This window comes from Adiantum capillus-veneris, chromosome 28, assembly GCF_014529385.1.
Source record: "Adiantum capillus-veneris isolate H3 chromosome 28, ASM1452938v2, whole genome shotgun sequence".
Lineage (NCBI taxonomy): Eukaryota > Viridiplantae > Streptophyta > Polypodiopsida > Polypodiales > Pteridaceae > Adiantum > Adiantum capillus-veneris.
In genome coordinates, this window is record NC_140958.1 from 110,583,667 (window position 1) to 110,600,037 (window position 16,371).

Sequence of the window (16,371 nt, forward strand, 5' to 3'; positions counted from 1 at the left end):
TAAACCTGTTTCCTAGAGGATGTGCTCGACCAGTCACAAGATCCACTCGAATGACAGAATCTTGGAACTGCAAGTAGACATGGTTTTTAGACCAGACATGTACCATTTTTTCTTCCCTCATGAAAGGACGTCCTAAGATCATCTCAGATGCCATAGTGTGCTTGGATAAATCCATAACAATGAAGATAACTCTTATTTTATGTCCAAAGACCTTGATCTTGAGATCTTCTAGCATCCCAATAGGTTTAACAATAGACCCATTGGCCATCTTCACTACTATGGTTGTGGTCGCAAGGTGAGGCCTTCCCATAGTTTCCCAGCAATTTTTAGTCACAATGCTAACCCCAGTGCACCATCAAGGATTCCCTTCACAGTTAATCCCTTAGTAGTGATTGGTATGGTCGCATTGGATTCATCACCCTCAAAGTATTTTCCAACTTGTTAACATGTATTTCTATAACAAGGTTCTCATCTAGGTTGGGTTGTGGATCTAAGTGTTTCTCCTCTATTGGCATCTCCCCAGCTCCATCCATATGTGCAAATTGTGGTAGCCCAAACTTTAGTTCTCCATTGAGGAAGGCTAGAAGAGCTGAGACTAGCTTAGGGTCTTTATATAGTTTGGACATGATGGTGGTTCTAACTTCTGAAGACATGAAATCCATCAATTTGGCAATGTTTAACGACACCTTTTGGACTTCAGTCCCTTGACGTGGGGAAGATGGGATCTCCATTTCTTTGATAGGATCAAGTAGTCCCTCTGTAAACATTCTTTCCATCAAGAAGTGAGTACGCCCACTTTCCCATGACTTTAAGTCACTTTCTTCTTGGATGACACTAGGTATGGCTAAGGGTCTATGGACTTGGTGAGGTTGATGTTGCGTAGGGAACACGGTGTTTGTAATCTGGATCTGCCTAGGTGCTGGTTCTAGATCCCTTTGGGCGTCTTCTACCAAACTCCTTAATTGCTTGACTCGCTCAATCTCCTATGTAGGGTTTGGATAAGTTCCTATCTTCTTCTTGGATCCTTGCCATTGTGGCTCATGAAGATCTTCCTTGTTGGTTTCTATCTTAGTCGACGTTCTGGTCTCCATGGTTTCACCTGAATCAGAATCCTCTTCAAAGTCGTTCATATATACGGGGTCGTCACCAGTCCCTATGTTGGTCTTTGAACTGGGGTCTGACTTCGCTGCTTTTTGCGATCTCTTTCTTCGTGTTTTCTTCTTTTTCTGAGATTGGGCAATTGATGTCGTGTCTCTTTCTTCAAGAATATAATTTTGTTTTTGGAGCATCGATCGTGTGAGTACGTTTACTGGTACCACAGGTGTACTTTGTGATGGCTCCTCGGTAACTTCAATCAAGTTTAATGGCGTGATCTTCGGTGCATTTGGATTATTTGGACATTGGGCAATCAAATGATCTATGCCACATTGATTACGCATGAGTATCGGCATTGTAGACGTGCTCGCTTGATTGGTTTGCATTAGTGTGGCGTTCTTTTGTAGCCTAATAGGACACTCGGCTACACGATGTGGGCCTCCACACTCATAGCATTGAAGAGGTGGTCTCTTAGCGGTGTAATTGATATTTTGGCCTCTTGCCGCAAGAGCAGCTACTTGATAGACATGTTTGACTTGTCCCCAATATTCCTCCATGTAGTATTGTGGACTTTCTTCAAACACATCCATCCCATAGGCGATATTAGGATCTATATCTTCCTCACAGCCTTCCAAACAAGAAATAGATGACTCACAACCCACTTGATTCACAGAAGTGATTCTCGGATGTGGTGGTTGCGGTCCTAGCACTGGAGGTGGTAAGGGTGTTGTTTGAACAACATTTTGGGCCCTAGGGACCATATGTTGTGCTGTTTGTTCGAGGTGTGTCTGTCCATGCTAAGGTTGGTCTATTGGCCATCGCGCGCTTAAATACTATGCAATCTTTAGCTTGATGACCATACCTGTCACATGCATTGCAGTTCCCATTGAATTTTACTCTAAAAGTAGGGCATGCACTGGTACTATGCGGTCCATAGCATACTGAGCACCATTGTTGCTCCCTTCTTGGATACATATGATTGTTCTGCGAAGCACGATTGTCTCTAAGACTCTCTTGAATAGCCTTGGTGAGGTCTGCTAAAGTCATCTCAGATATCTTTGGCTCCTTAGCAATAGGCTTTAGGGTCATTGGCTGATGTCCCGATGCTTGTGAGCTAATAGATTTAGACTCAACAGACACTCTTTCTCCTTGAATCATTAAATTATCCTCCAATTGGATCGCATTGGTGGTGACTGCTTCCCAAGTGGTGATACCTCTAATGACTAGGCCATTGTAGATATCCTCATGTCGTAATCCCCGAATGAATCTATCGAGCATTTGGTTATTGTTGAAGCGCTCATTTGGATTACAACAAGAATTCAAATGCTTCAAGCGACTAATAAAGTCTCTCACCGACTCTCCTTCCTCTCGTTGGGCTTTCTGGAGCTGAGAGGCTACACCCCAAAGTACTCCCTCTCGTATGTATTCTTTCAAGAACAATCTCCTAAGAGTAGGGTAAATCGTTTTTTCTTCCACCCTTAGGGTTCTAAACCAATCCCCTACCTTCCCACTTAAGGTTAGGCTTAAAGCATTGCTCTTATGCAGGTCATTGTGTTCTCCTAGAGAATCGCATATTTGTTCAAACACTTCGATATGCTTTCTCACATCCCCGTCTCCACTAAATTTTTGTGTGAGCTTGGCTATTTGTAGTGCCTTACTTCTAGGCTCTCTATCAGGTGCGTTATGCATATTCTCAGCAATAGATCGACCGATAGCTTGAGCAAATGTTGCCAAGTCACCTAAGTGGCAGGCACCGTGGGTGGAAGTGCTCCAGAGACTACATGTGGAGTAGATATTGGCATTGGGTTTGGCGCATAGAAAGCCCTTGGGTTCCACGTTGGGTACAATGTTGTGCCATGTGGTGGCCCAAAGTTCATATGTGTGGCCCTAGGCATAGCAGACGTCGAATGTGACATGCTTATGCTAGCCGGTATAGTCCCATGGAAATAAGAACTTGGGTGTTGTGGTTGTGGAGCATAGGTAGTTGAAACAATGGGAGGAGTAGAGACTACATGAGTACGAGGACCCATGGGTGTATACGATTGGTACACACTTGTAGGTACTGTTGCAAGCATTGAGCTACCATGTAATGGCGCTTTACTAACAAATGAGGTCCATTGCGTGTTTCTTGGCATGCCCATCATTGAGGTAGGCATGGTAGCCGTGGTGTCATCAAGGGAAAGATGAGCTAGACTTGGAAAGGTAAAGCTATCACTTGTGGACTCAGATTTCACTGAGACCCCTGGAGAAACAACTTATGGAGGATCCATTGGGCTTACCGAGGGAGTCTCCATTTACGATAAGGTCGGTTGTTTAGCCTTTCCTGTATCCAAGAATCTCATGAGACCCGTTGAAGGCATGTTGATCCCCTTGTTCTGTCTCTCTAACTCAATGACCCTATGGATGACCTCACAAACTCTTTGTTGTCGATCCTCCACACTAGTAGCGCCCATTGTGGATTGTAGGACATCTAACCAACCCATTTGATAGGTGTGACCTGTGTATAGGTCGGTCAAAGTTTCCGTTTGTATTTCGTACTCCCATTTCTCATTTAAGAACACTCCATCTAGGATTGAGGTGCTAGGGGTGTCTTTTGAGCTAGATGCAATGTTGCTTTCTAGGGGTTGGCCCTTAGCGGTTGCTAAGTCATGAGCACTCTATTGCTCTCTTAGCAAGGATATTGACATAGGGGCTTTCGCTTTTAACTCTCTTCGTTGCTCCGCCTTACGTAAGTTCTCGACTTCCTTTTCCCTCGCTGCAAGGATATATCGCTCAACCTCTTGCACTTCAGCAAGGCTTCTACCATCGGGTAATATGACCTCGAAGGGAAATAACTCTGAAGAGTCAGGAGGTGCAGTGAATGAAGTATTCACATGCACATTCTCTAAGGGCATAGGGTCTACGTTGGTCACGAATGGAGAATTTACTTCTCCACCCCCCTCATTTACATCATTAGCTCCATGTTCGGAGCGAGTGGCTCTACTAAAAGTTTCCTTCAGGCGGCTAAGCATGCTCGGTCCGGACCGAGGACTCATGGCATGCATGTCTTGGCTTGAGCTATCGGGATTAGGCATTGGGAAACCCTCCATGACGTCGTAGTCAGAGGAAGAGTCACTAGCCGCTATGTTCGGGTCTTGGTTTGTACTACCTTGGGTCCCCGCCGAGGGCCCGGAACCTAAAGTAGGTGGATATTGAGAACTCGTGTAAGTCGAAATTCTCTCTAGTTGCTCCGTCTCTAGCACACGACCAGAGTGCAGATGCATGTACCTTTGGCACCCTACAAGTGTCGGTGAATAACCTCGAAGGTTAACCGCTTACCTTTTTTAGGTGTCCGTTTTTACTCGTGTTTTTTACGTTTTTAATATTTTTAAAATGTTTTTTTAATGTTTGATTTTTTTAATTAAAGTGTGTGATAGCTCGAAATGAGCGTATCACTTAGAGGATCGCTGTGTGCTTTATAGCACAATTTTCGGGCATCTGAAGTTCCGTTGGTCCTCAAAAAATCGATTTTTAGCTACGTGTGAAGCTAAAATTTGTAATTTTAAAAGGCGACTGAGGCCTAAGCCTGAGCGTGAACTTGGGCTTGGGTCTGGGAGATATTCTCGATCCCGGTTCTACCTTTAAATTTTATTTTTTTAATTTTTTTTAAAGGATAAGGTCGCCGCGGCCTGCGCGAGAGCACACACACACTCTATCTACCTACTTCTAACTAATACACCTACTGTTACACACTAACACGCTCTATTTGCTCTCATAGATCTACTTCCTACTTACTGTACACAGAAAACTAACAACCTTAATACACAGAGAATAAACACAGTATCTTTGAAAACTCCATTACCAAAAAAAATACACAGTATACCACCAAATCCTTCTTCTCAACACACACACCCTCCTTCCTTACCTTTCCTACAATTGAAATTGCACCACAAAAGAAGCACACAGTGCCATTCAAGCTTAGTGTATGGCATTCCCCGGCAGCGACGCCAAAAATGTGGGCGTATGTTGCACGTGTCAATGCAAGGAACTTGCCGATACACCGTGTGCAAGCCACAAATGGCTCCAAGCACACAACAAGCCTAAACTAGTAAGCTCAAAGATGGCGATGGTGTGTCACTCACCGCTCTACGCTTGCTTTTGTGGAGGATTCATCGCTGCGAAGAAGAAGGAGACGCCGCTACTCCGCGCTCAACTGCTTCACCGCCGCCACACACTTGATCGCACACACACTCTCTCTCTCCCTCTCTCTCTCTCTCACGCATACACACACACACAAGGAGATGAAGAAGAAGAAGATGGAGATGGAGCAAGAGCACTCTTCAATTGCACAAATGAGAGAATGAGTGAATTTTAGGTTTGGTTGACTTTTATATGAGCTCACCCCATTCACACTTGGGCACCCATGCTTAGCCAACTAATCCCTTGAATGTTCCAGTTAGAGTGCGCCTCTCATCGGCGATCACTCTTACCCTTTCCCTATTGGACCGACAAGCCCGGTACCTGACTCTACCAAGTAAATAATACAACGTTCGTTGTAGGTGATGTGGTGTCCATGAGCCGTGAGGGTTAACACTTAAGCTACAGGTGGAAGAGAAGGATGCTAAGATTGCGAAGCTTGAAGATAAGATCCTGCATCTTAAAAAGACACCCTTAGGTGCAAGGGAACGTAAGAGGAGCTTCAATGCCATAGAGACTTTAGCTCCCGAAGGTGGTGCTAGAAAAAGAAGGGTTACTGCTACAAGGTACATTTTGCTACGCTCCAATCTTTGTTTATGTGGTAATGTTTCTGTCGGCCATTCTTGTAGGAATTTTGTAATAATGTTTTTGTTCATTCTTATAGGAATTTTATCCAAGAGCTGTGTGGTGGCCACAGCCAGGAGGATTGCATCCATTTGTTAAGTTTGTGGCTCTAAAAATTGGATTTCGTAGCCCTTTTACGAGTATCAAATGCAGAACATTTAAACAATGTTGTCAAAGGAGGTGATGCGAAAGTTTTCAAATCTTGTGAGCGATTTTGATGTACAGAAGGCTTGTAATGAAGTTGGAATTAGTACTAAGGGATACGTTGCCTTATATGGTCTCCTTAAGGATGCTTTAAGGGAAAGAGGAATTACTGAGAATGTTTTTTTCATACCACTTAAGGTCAATCTTGCTAAGAAGGCCTCAAACGAAGACGTGTACGAGACTATTTGCACATAGAGGAGATAATGCCTTCATCCATCTTTACCAAGCAGTCCGAAACGTACCAATGCAAGCGTAGGTGCAGACAGGGTGCACAAGGGATTTCCTTACTCAATGTCAAATAATATTTTTGTTGATTTGAGAAGGCTTCAAATGGCAATGATACATTTTTATGGTGTACCACCTAATGGTGAGGCTACAGGAATGTAGTCTTTTTTTTTTCAATTATGGTTTTCCTTATGTTATTTTGGACATTTTTCAGTGCTAGGCTCAAAGTTGGTGTTTGTGCTCAAGCTAGACGAGTGTCAGATTGTAAAGAAATGAAGATTAGAAAGGATAAGTATTACTCTCATGAGCGAGGCATTATTTCATGAAAAACGTACAGCTATGAACGAGGATTGTGCACCATCTTTCAGTGTGCAGTTGGAGAAAGAAATTTGGTGGCTTGGTGCTATTGAGGTTCCCAAGGAGACCCATGGAGTGCTTGCTTGGATTTTTGAACGCATTCTGTGGACAGATGTCATTAAGGTACATCTAGCTGGGGAAAAACTCCAAGTAGATGGCATAGGGGAGTTTGAAGTTGACTAGCACTTTGGTGCAATTTGAAAACAATCAAGTGCATTCTAGGGTGAAAACAAGGGGCAGGAGATCTATATCCTTGTCCATTTTGCATTAAAGTCTATAAGGGGAATGCACGCAAGATCGTAATGGTCGACGAAACAAAGGAAGATGACAATTCACAAATTACACGTGTGTGGGAGCATTCGGTTCTACTATGTCCGATGTTGGAGGAGCCCAATCATGCCGTAAAAGACAGTGAATGAAACCCTATAATCAACTTCCCTCTCAAAAATGTGCATTTGTGCATACTTGATGCTTTTATGAACATCTTTGATCGTTTATTAAAGCTTCATATTGATTATGCCTTTACAATGAAGCCTGCGGAGAGGTCGTTTGACACTATCTCAAAAGTGGAAGGGCTCTTAAATTCAATAGGTTTTCATGGGACCAACACCTCCATAGTTGCACAAAAGAACAATGCAAGCGCTCAAGAAGTGGCCCAACCAGTGTCCATGAGTGCACTAAAGGCAAGGCATTTTTTGAAGAGGGTTCGGTCCGAGGAAAGGGGTGCTGCTGCCGGAACATCAACATCTGAAGGTGGATGGGAGTTGTGGAAGGATCTCTGCAAGTATACAACAAACAATGATAGCAATGCAAGTGTTGTACTTAGCCAACAACATGTTTGGGCGGTATTCGACAAGATGATGAAGATACTACGACTTGCAAGCACAACCAGTGAGGAGCAACGACAAGAATTCCAAAATTTGGTGGTGGAGTTCACAAAGGCAGTCGTCGTTGCATGGGGTGAACCAAACATTACACACTATATGGTGAGTGCTTGTTATTCCTACTTGGTATGTACTATGCTTTAGTTTTGACCATCGATGTGTTGTGCCTTTTTGGGCAGCATATCCTCTATGCCCAGGGTGCATACTTTATAAGCATGTATGGTTCATTAAATCTTTGGAGCACGCAAGGTATGGAGAAGTCACACTATCATGCCAGGGGTCTCTACTTTAAGAATACAAGACATGGAGGGGGTTTAGTGTGCTCATGCTATCTTCAGAAAATGTTCAACTGGTTTTATCGCACCACCTTTGGACGCAAAGTGTCGATTGAACGTGCAAGGTCATCGCGCTTGGCAAAAGAAGCCCATCGAGACTGGCCCATGTTCGTTCCTTAGAACGCTGGAGATCCTAGCACGACATGCAAGGTGCCGAGCATCAAGGACTAGGGTTAGAAAAGTTTGAGTCAAGAGGTAGTAGATATATTTAGAATCTCATTAAAATGAAAAATCTACTACATTTGGATGCTCTCTTTTTTGGATCAAGCGTTTGCATTGTTTGATCGTTTACTCAATTTTACAAGTGTACGTTTCGCTATGTGTGTTTGAATAGTTCTCCAATTTCATGTGGTTTTAAAATTCAAAAGATAATTTTCTCATGCTTTTAGCTTCTCTTTTCCACCATGTGAACCCACCCTTCTATGGCCACCCTATATTAAGAGGTAACCCCCCCACCCTTCACAAACACATAACACTCCTTCCCTCATCGAACACCACAAGCTCTAAGAAGCCCCCCAAACGCACTTTCACGATGCCAAGGACCAAACAGACTGCAAAGAAGAATCCAAAGAACATTGAGGCGCGCAGAAAGAAGAAGATGCGTGCAAATCGACAACCATAAGAGCTAGCTGATCCGGAGCGAACAGAGACGGACACGTCCGTTGAACGTCCACCGTGGGAAGGGGAGGACATACCAATGAACCATAGGGTGGGTGGGAAGACGTTGCCAGGCCAAATGGGCGCGACGCCATCTGGCCCAGGTCGCCACACTGTGGCGGGCAAGTCACTGCTCAACCAAAGGAATGGGTGCCATGCCTTCTGATCAACCCAACAATGATGAGCGTAGTAGTGAAGATGAGGATTATGATCCGGATGAAGATTCCCCCCAGCCACCTCCCAAGCACCGTCGAAAGCCAAAATTCTACAGGAAGCCGCAAAGAGCAAAGGCACAAGGAGCTCAGAGGCCCCCACAACGCCGACCTCAAAGAACACGACGATTTTGTCGAGCGTTTGCTGAAATTCAACATTACCAAAAGACAGCAGACTTGCTTATTAGGAAAGAACCATTTGCATGGACATGTAAGGAAGTGCTACAAAGCTACAACACAGAGCTTTGGATGTCTGCAATTGCCCTCAAATCAATTCAGGAGGCTATTTGGTCAGTCTCTTTGAAGACACATTCTTATGTGTTGTCCATGCCAAACGTGTAACAATCATGGCCAAGGACATACAACTTGCAGGTCACCTAAGCCAGGACTGATACCCTCTGACGTCAAAACCTCTTTTTGTAACTAACTTTTGTATTGGAATCAAATTACTCAGAACCCTTGTACTGGATTCATGTTTTCTTGAGAACTCAATGTATTTTCACTTTGTGACAAATACAATCCGTCTCTTTTTGTCTCTCTATGTTAACTTAATGTCCAATTTTAATGTCTATTTTTCTACATTTATTTAGTTAAATGGTTGAAGGTGAGATGCTAATCAACTGTACAAAAGGTTATCCAGTCGACTGTCATAGCTAAGATGATGGCAACCAATGCTAAATAAATTTTTTGGTTGGCTTGAAATTGCCCATTACGTAAAAGGGTTGCTCTGTATTTGCCAGAAACTTGCAAAACTAGTCAAATTTATGTTGTCCACAAGACAACGAGGTTTGGCCATACAACAGGCTTGGAGGGCTAAATCTCGCTGCCTTGTGGACACATAAAGAATTGCATAAAATGTCAATGGCAAGGCACAATTAGTACAAAAAAATGGGCTGAAAAGAACGGCAAATGTGCAATAGGCCAAGCAGGTTTTTGAAAGCATCATAGCACTATTGATCACCTTGTCACTCTTCGAGTTCTTATGGAAGCGTCTTGATTGAAAGGAAAAAAGTTGTATTGTTGCTTTGTGGATTTCAAGAAAGCTTTTGACATGGTATCGTGAGAAAATCTTTGGAGACGTATGCAAATCCTTCAAGTGCCAAGAGAATTTATGCATGCGGTCTTTTGCATCTACCAAAAAGTGCTATGCCGACTACGTATGGGAGATGGAATTTCAAAAAAATTTGCAAGCACCATTGGTGTCAAACAAGAATGCCCACATTCCCAAACCCTCTTTGGGCTACTCATTGATGGATTGGAATGCATGGTTCTTGATTTTATGCAACAAGAAGGCATAGAAGAGGTTAAGATTGGAAATGCGGTGATCATGCTTTCCTTTATACCGATGATGTAGTGCTCTTGGCACATACCTTAGAAGATGCACAAAAGCTTATGAGTGTCTTGGAACGCTTTTGCCTACATAGCGGGCTGATCGTGAATGGATCCAAAACCAAGGTTATGCTTGTAAAGACCCTCGATGGCAAAAATCCATGCATTGTATACAACAATGAGCAACTTGAAGTGGTAGATAGCTTCAAGTACCTTGGCCTTGAGGTTCCATCCAATCATAAATAGAAGGATTGTGCAATGCGTCGCTTGAAAGCGGAAGGAGGGCTTATTATGCATTTGAGAATATGTGCAATGCTGGATAGATCAAGTGTTGGACTCTCAAAAAGTACCTCTTTGACTCATTGGTGACACTGGTGCTTCTTTATGGAGTGGAGGTGTGGGGTGGTAGCATTGGGAAGTCTACTTGGAAAGAGTTTGAGAATGTCCAAAAGCGTTCTCTCACCAACTTTCTCCAAGTCAAGACACAAACACCCTACATGCTCTTATGTCTTGAGTCCGGATCACTTCCCATTGAGGTCTTGGGCGGCATGCAAAGGGTTGTGGAGTACATGCTTAAGACACAACGTAGCCCTTTGTATTGACTTCCTAGAATCGCATATGGAGCAAGTCAAAAGGTCCAAAAGACATGCAAGAGCAAAATACTAAGTTCGGGGTGGATGCTTGACATCAAGAAATGGTTTGGAAAATAAGATGCATGCCACTTGGTCAAGGATGTGTCGATCGACTCCCAAGTTAATGAGGTCTTCTTACAACGCCAATGTATCACGGCTTGGGAGAAATCCGAAGGTTCTCGCTTCAGCCATTACACCACACACATTGCCCCAAACTACAAATCTCTCTTCTTCTCCAAGCGCGGTGACCGAACCCATCCCTACATCCTCGAGCCTATCCCATTGAGCACGATCCACACCATTGCCTCCATTCGTCTTAGCTCCCATTCTCTACGCTGCGAGATAAGATGTTGGGGCAGTGGCAGGAGTCTCATCGACTTTGCACCTTATGCCCTCGTCAAGTGCGAGAGAGTGAGTACCACACACTACTTGATTGCTCAGCTTTTGACCACATTAGGTCCTCTTTTCGCCATATATTCAGCCATGAGCTCTCGCTACATAGCTTCCTCTCCCAACCACGATGTGGATTCTCTATTGTGATGCTCATTTCAGCCATTTTGGAGCATCGAGAGTCACTTATGACCTCCACTCGTACCACGTGGCATGTTCATTTGGTCCCATAGATCATATTTGACCTCCGAAGAGGATAATAGAACTATCTATCTATCTATCTCCCTCTTTCTACCTCTTTCCGTATCTCTCCCTCTTTCTCTTTCTATCCCTATCTCTCTCTTGTTCCACCCTCTCTCTCTCTCTCTCTCTCTCTCTCTCTCTCTCTCTCTCTCTCTCTCTCTCTCTATCTTTCTCTCTCTCTCTCTCTACCCTCCCTATCTCTCTCTTGTTCCACCCTCTCTCTCTCTCTCTCTCTCTCTCTCTCTCTCTCTCTCTCTCTACCTCTCTCTCTCTCTCTCTCTCTCTCTCTCTCTCTCTCTCTCTCTCTATTTCTATTTCGCTTTCTCTTTCTATCCCTATCTCTCTCTTCTTCTACCTCTCTCTCTCTCTCTCTCTCTCCTCTAGGGTTTACGAGCAGTCGCTCTGAGGTTGTCCTCCCCGGAGCGAAGAGCGGCCCTGTGGGAGGGCGTCAGCAAGCTCCAGCCCTGCTCTGCCCTGCCCTAGGCAAAGCGCACCCCGTGTCTGTCGCCCCACAGTTTCTCAGCAGCAGCAACGGCACGTTGCGACCTCCAGGAGCTGCTCCACAGTAGTACATGCCCATGTTTTGGGGCTTCTGTCGCTCCACAGCTGGCCCAGTAGGCTCGACTCTTCTTGGCACGAGCTGCTCAACACAGGCCTGTGCAAGTTTTCAAATTTTGCTTTGCACTGTTGCTCCCTTCACGAACTGCTTGAGGTTCTCATAAGGTTTCCCTTAAGCTTTTCTTGGATCTGTATACCATGTTAAGCATTGGGATGAATACCCCAAAGATACCTGCGAGGACACGACCGAGTTTTGCAGCGGTGCTAGCAGCCCCTAGCAAACTCAATTGCATTACCTAGCTTTAAGCAGCGCTCGACTGAGTCACGGAATAGAATTTTGAGCTCAAAAACCGCCTCAACAAGTTAGAAGAACGCTTCAATTCCATGGTTGACCTCGCCACCGACAAGGTAAAGGAGGTAGAGGCAAAGGTTAGCGAATCTCACTAAGAAACCATCACCCAAGTGAAGACTTGTGTAACAAAGGAGCTCCACGAACGAAGACTTCAAGAGGAGAATGCCCTCAAGGTCCACATCGGTGGGCTTCCGTTGCCATGGTGCACCATTGAGGACACCCTTGAAGAAGCAATTACCAAGCTCAACGTCATTCTTCAGCCAGTCAACATCAAGCCAGAGGTCGTCGCCTGGATCAATGACACACATCGACATGTACGTCCCGAACATTGCGTCCTTACTTTCAAGGACAAAGACGAGCGGTTGAAGTTTCCACGCCAATCCTGTCTTCGCAAAGGAACAAAGCTTTGGATTATCGAGGAGTTGACAACAAATCAACTCAAAAGTAAGAAGGACGAGCTCAAGAAGATGTCTGAAGCTCGCAAACAAGGTAAATGGGCAATCTACCGAGGTGGTAAAACTATCATTCAGGAGTTTCGGACTTCAAAAGGGGCTCTCCCCTCAACTATCCCCCCTAGGTTTTTTTTGTTCCCTTTCTTTTACCTTCCTGATGGACCCTCAATCCTTTACTGATATGTATCTCATGTCTTTACGTTCAAGCATGCCGCTGTAATGTTGTGCACCCGGTCCCATGGATCATATATGACCTCTATGGACGATAATACAATCTATCTATCTCCCTCTCTCTATCTCTCTCTCTCTCTCTCTCTCTCTCTCTCTCTCTATCCCTCTCTGTCTCTCTTTCCCTATTCTCTCTCTCTCTCTCTCTCTCTCTCTCTCTCTCTCTCTCTCTCTCTCTCTCTCTCTCTCTCTCATTCTCTCTAGTTCTATCCTTATCTCTATCTATCCCTCTTTCTCTCATTCTCTCCATTTATCTCCCTATCTCCCTCTTTCTCTCATTCTCTCTTTATCTCTCTCTCTCTCTCCATTTATCTACCTCTCTTTATCTCCCTCTCATTAACTATCTCTCTCTTTATCTACCTCTATCCCTCTTTCTCTCTCACTCTCTTTATCTATTTCTCTCCCTCTCTATCTAATTCCCTTCTCCTTTCTCTCTATTTATCCCTCTCCATTTATCTCCCTCTCTTTAAATTTATCTCTCTTTCTCTCTCTCTCTCTCTCTCTCTCTCTCTCTCTCTCTCTATTTCTATATAACAAACTTAACATTTCTATCTAACATTCTATCTAAACAAGCCAAGCAAAGCATTTCCAAACAAGCTGAGCAAAGCAACCATTTCCAAATGAACGAGGTATGTTATGGATTCTCTATTTTTTTATTTTTTTGGATTTATGTGTGTGTGTGTGTGTGTGTGTGTAGTAGAAAACAAAAGGGAAAGAGGGGAGAGGTGCTTTGTTTTGTGTTTACCTCTTTCTTTGTAGCGCCATTGAGCTTCGGCTAGGTTGAGCTTCCAAAGACGATGGCGGAAAACCCCCTTCGACGAAACCCCCTTCGATGTTGTGCTTCCAAAGATGATGGCGAAAAATGGACGAAACCCCCTTCGACGAAACTTGGGAAGCTTGGAGAAGGAGAGGGGGGGGGGGGGGGGAGCTTGGGAGCGATGGCAGAGAGCAAGAACGCAAAGTATGTAGCAAAAACGCGGCATACTCTGCCTTCTTGGCTATTTTAGGCGCCACACATTACCGCGGATATTACCACGTCTATTATCGTGCCCATTATCGCGGCCGGTAATTTCAACGGATACATGCGAATCCAAAGTTGCAGAGGGGGGGGGATGTACAAACCATTCCCTCTACCCTTAGCTATCCATTATTTCCTTTTTTAGCCTTTTGAGTTTTTTTATGAAGATTTTTAATTTTTTATGGATATTTTAATTTGTAGTACTTTTAAATGTTTATTAATTGCATTTTTAAAGTTCTCTTTTAGCTAAAAATAAATTTAGCACTCATTGTCATTTATTCCCTTTTACCTTAACTTTATGTAATTTTTAAAATGGAATTTAGGGCTTTTCTAATTATTTATTTTTACGGACACGTGACTAAATAAACAACATTTCACGTGTGCAAGACATTGACTGGGATGATCGTGATCCCCCTGAAAGCCCTGAGCGCGATCGTTGGCTCAAGGAAAATCTCCCTTGTCCTTGCACCAAGTGCAAAAGGAAAATCCCTCGCTTGAGACACATTGCTTTGGAGCACGTGGAGAACGAAGGGCTTTGGCATCCTTGAAAAAGCGCTCGGAGAGATGAGAGCGCGACTCACCTATCGCTTGAGGAGGTGCCCCATTGTTCTGTGTTTGATGGTGCTGCACCGGTGCGCAAGGCCGAACAGCAGAGGCAAGAGCGACTGGACGATTTGGGTGCACCGCATGGTGATCGTCCCGTTGTCTCTACTTCAGCAGCTCCTATCGCATCTCCGTCACACTTTGAGGCTGAGGATGAGCACATATTCGACATGTGTGATGAGTTACTAGCTCATGAGTGCGACGTGTGCGAGGAGAATTGTCAACCCTGCACTAAACGGGCTACCGAAATGGAGGATAGATTGATGACGAGTGCCCGAACACCTCTTTACGACGGTGCACGGTACTCGATGCTCCAAGCATCGTTGGAAGTCCTCAACTTGCAAGAAAAATTTGGTTGGAGTAATGCAAGTGGCTATGTACTACTTCTGTAAGTATGGAATGTGGCTTTTATATACGCTCCGCTCGCTTTATGGTGCCGTCTTCTAGCAATTATACTAATACGCGTGTTTGTTGTAGTTTGATGGGCAAAATGTTGCCAGAAGATCACCACATGCCTCCAAATCGTCGATGAGCTAGATCGTATGTCACTGCACTAGGAATGGAGTATGAGCGCATCCATGCGTGCGTCAACGATTGCATGCTATACTGCAATGAGCATGCACGTGCTACCTCATGTCCCGTGTGCAGGGAGGTACGATACAAGACAGGAGTGAGTGGGGCGCACCTACCTGCAAGGTATTGAGACATTTTCCATTAATTTCTCGCATCCAACACATGTCTAAAAGCAGGTCTACCATGGAGTTTCTTGCGTGACACACGAACCATCGCTCAAATGATGGAATGATGCGTGTCCCTGCCGATTCACCTGCATGGAGGCACATCGAAAATCAATGGCCAGAGTTTGGGTTGGAGCCTCGACACTTGAGGCTTGGGTTAGCAAGTGATGGTGGCAACCCTTTCGGCACTAAGTCTACTTCATGGAGCACTTGGCCTGTGGTGATCATCAACTACAATATTCCACCATGGGAGACAACCAAGAAGGGCAATATACTTCTTTCCTTGCTTGTGCTAGGGAAGTACAAAGTGTCAAATATTGACGTCTACCTCGAGCCCCTTATCGAGGAGTTGGAGGAGTTATGGAGAGGCATTCCTATTGTCGATGTCTCACTTGCAAAGGGGGGGACAGAGGTCATTGTGAAGGGAATTCTTATGTGGACTATGCATGACTATCCTCGACTTGGAGAGATTTTTGGTAATCCCCTTTCCTCTATCTCTCTCTCCCTCTTTCCCTCTCTTCCTTTAGTTCACTTTAGTTCACTCATCTCTCTAACCATATGATATGTATGCAAGGTTGTCCACATCGGGGCACAATGCATGTCCTACTTGTGGGCCATCGTTGGTGATGGAGAGGCCCGATTCCTTGCGCAAGGTAATCTATCCAAACAACCATCGTTTCTTACCCCAAGGGCATAACAAGCACAAGGCTCCAACAAATGGGAAGACGCCTCTAAAGCTCACGATGACAGATTGGGCAACCGTTTGGGAAGAGCACCACAACAAAAATCCGGCTCCGTGTCCTCCACCAAAAGGTATGTCAAGGTATTCCATATTTTTAAGGCTTACATATTGGAAGGACTTAAAAATACAACACCTCTTGGATCCCATGCACATATTCAAGAATGTAGCCCAAACACTATGGGACCACATTATTGGCAAGAAGGACTCTTTGGGTGCGAGTGAGGATTTGAGGCTTTTAAAACGTCTCCCCGCCTTTGCTACTCCACGTCGTGTCCCAAATGGAAAGATTGTGCTTCCTAAAGCACCATGGATGCTAGC

At 44.5% G+C, this 16,371-nt stretch overlaps 1 pseudogene; it reads left to right on the forward strand.

Moving 5' to 3' along the window:
* Positions 1–12,134: 12,134 nt before the first annotated feature.
* LOC147421093 (uncharacterized) lies at positions 12,135–12,905 on the forward strand (annotated as a pseudogene).
* Positions 12,906–16,371: the final 3,466 nt, after the last annotated feature.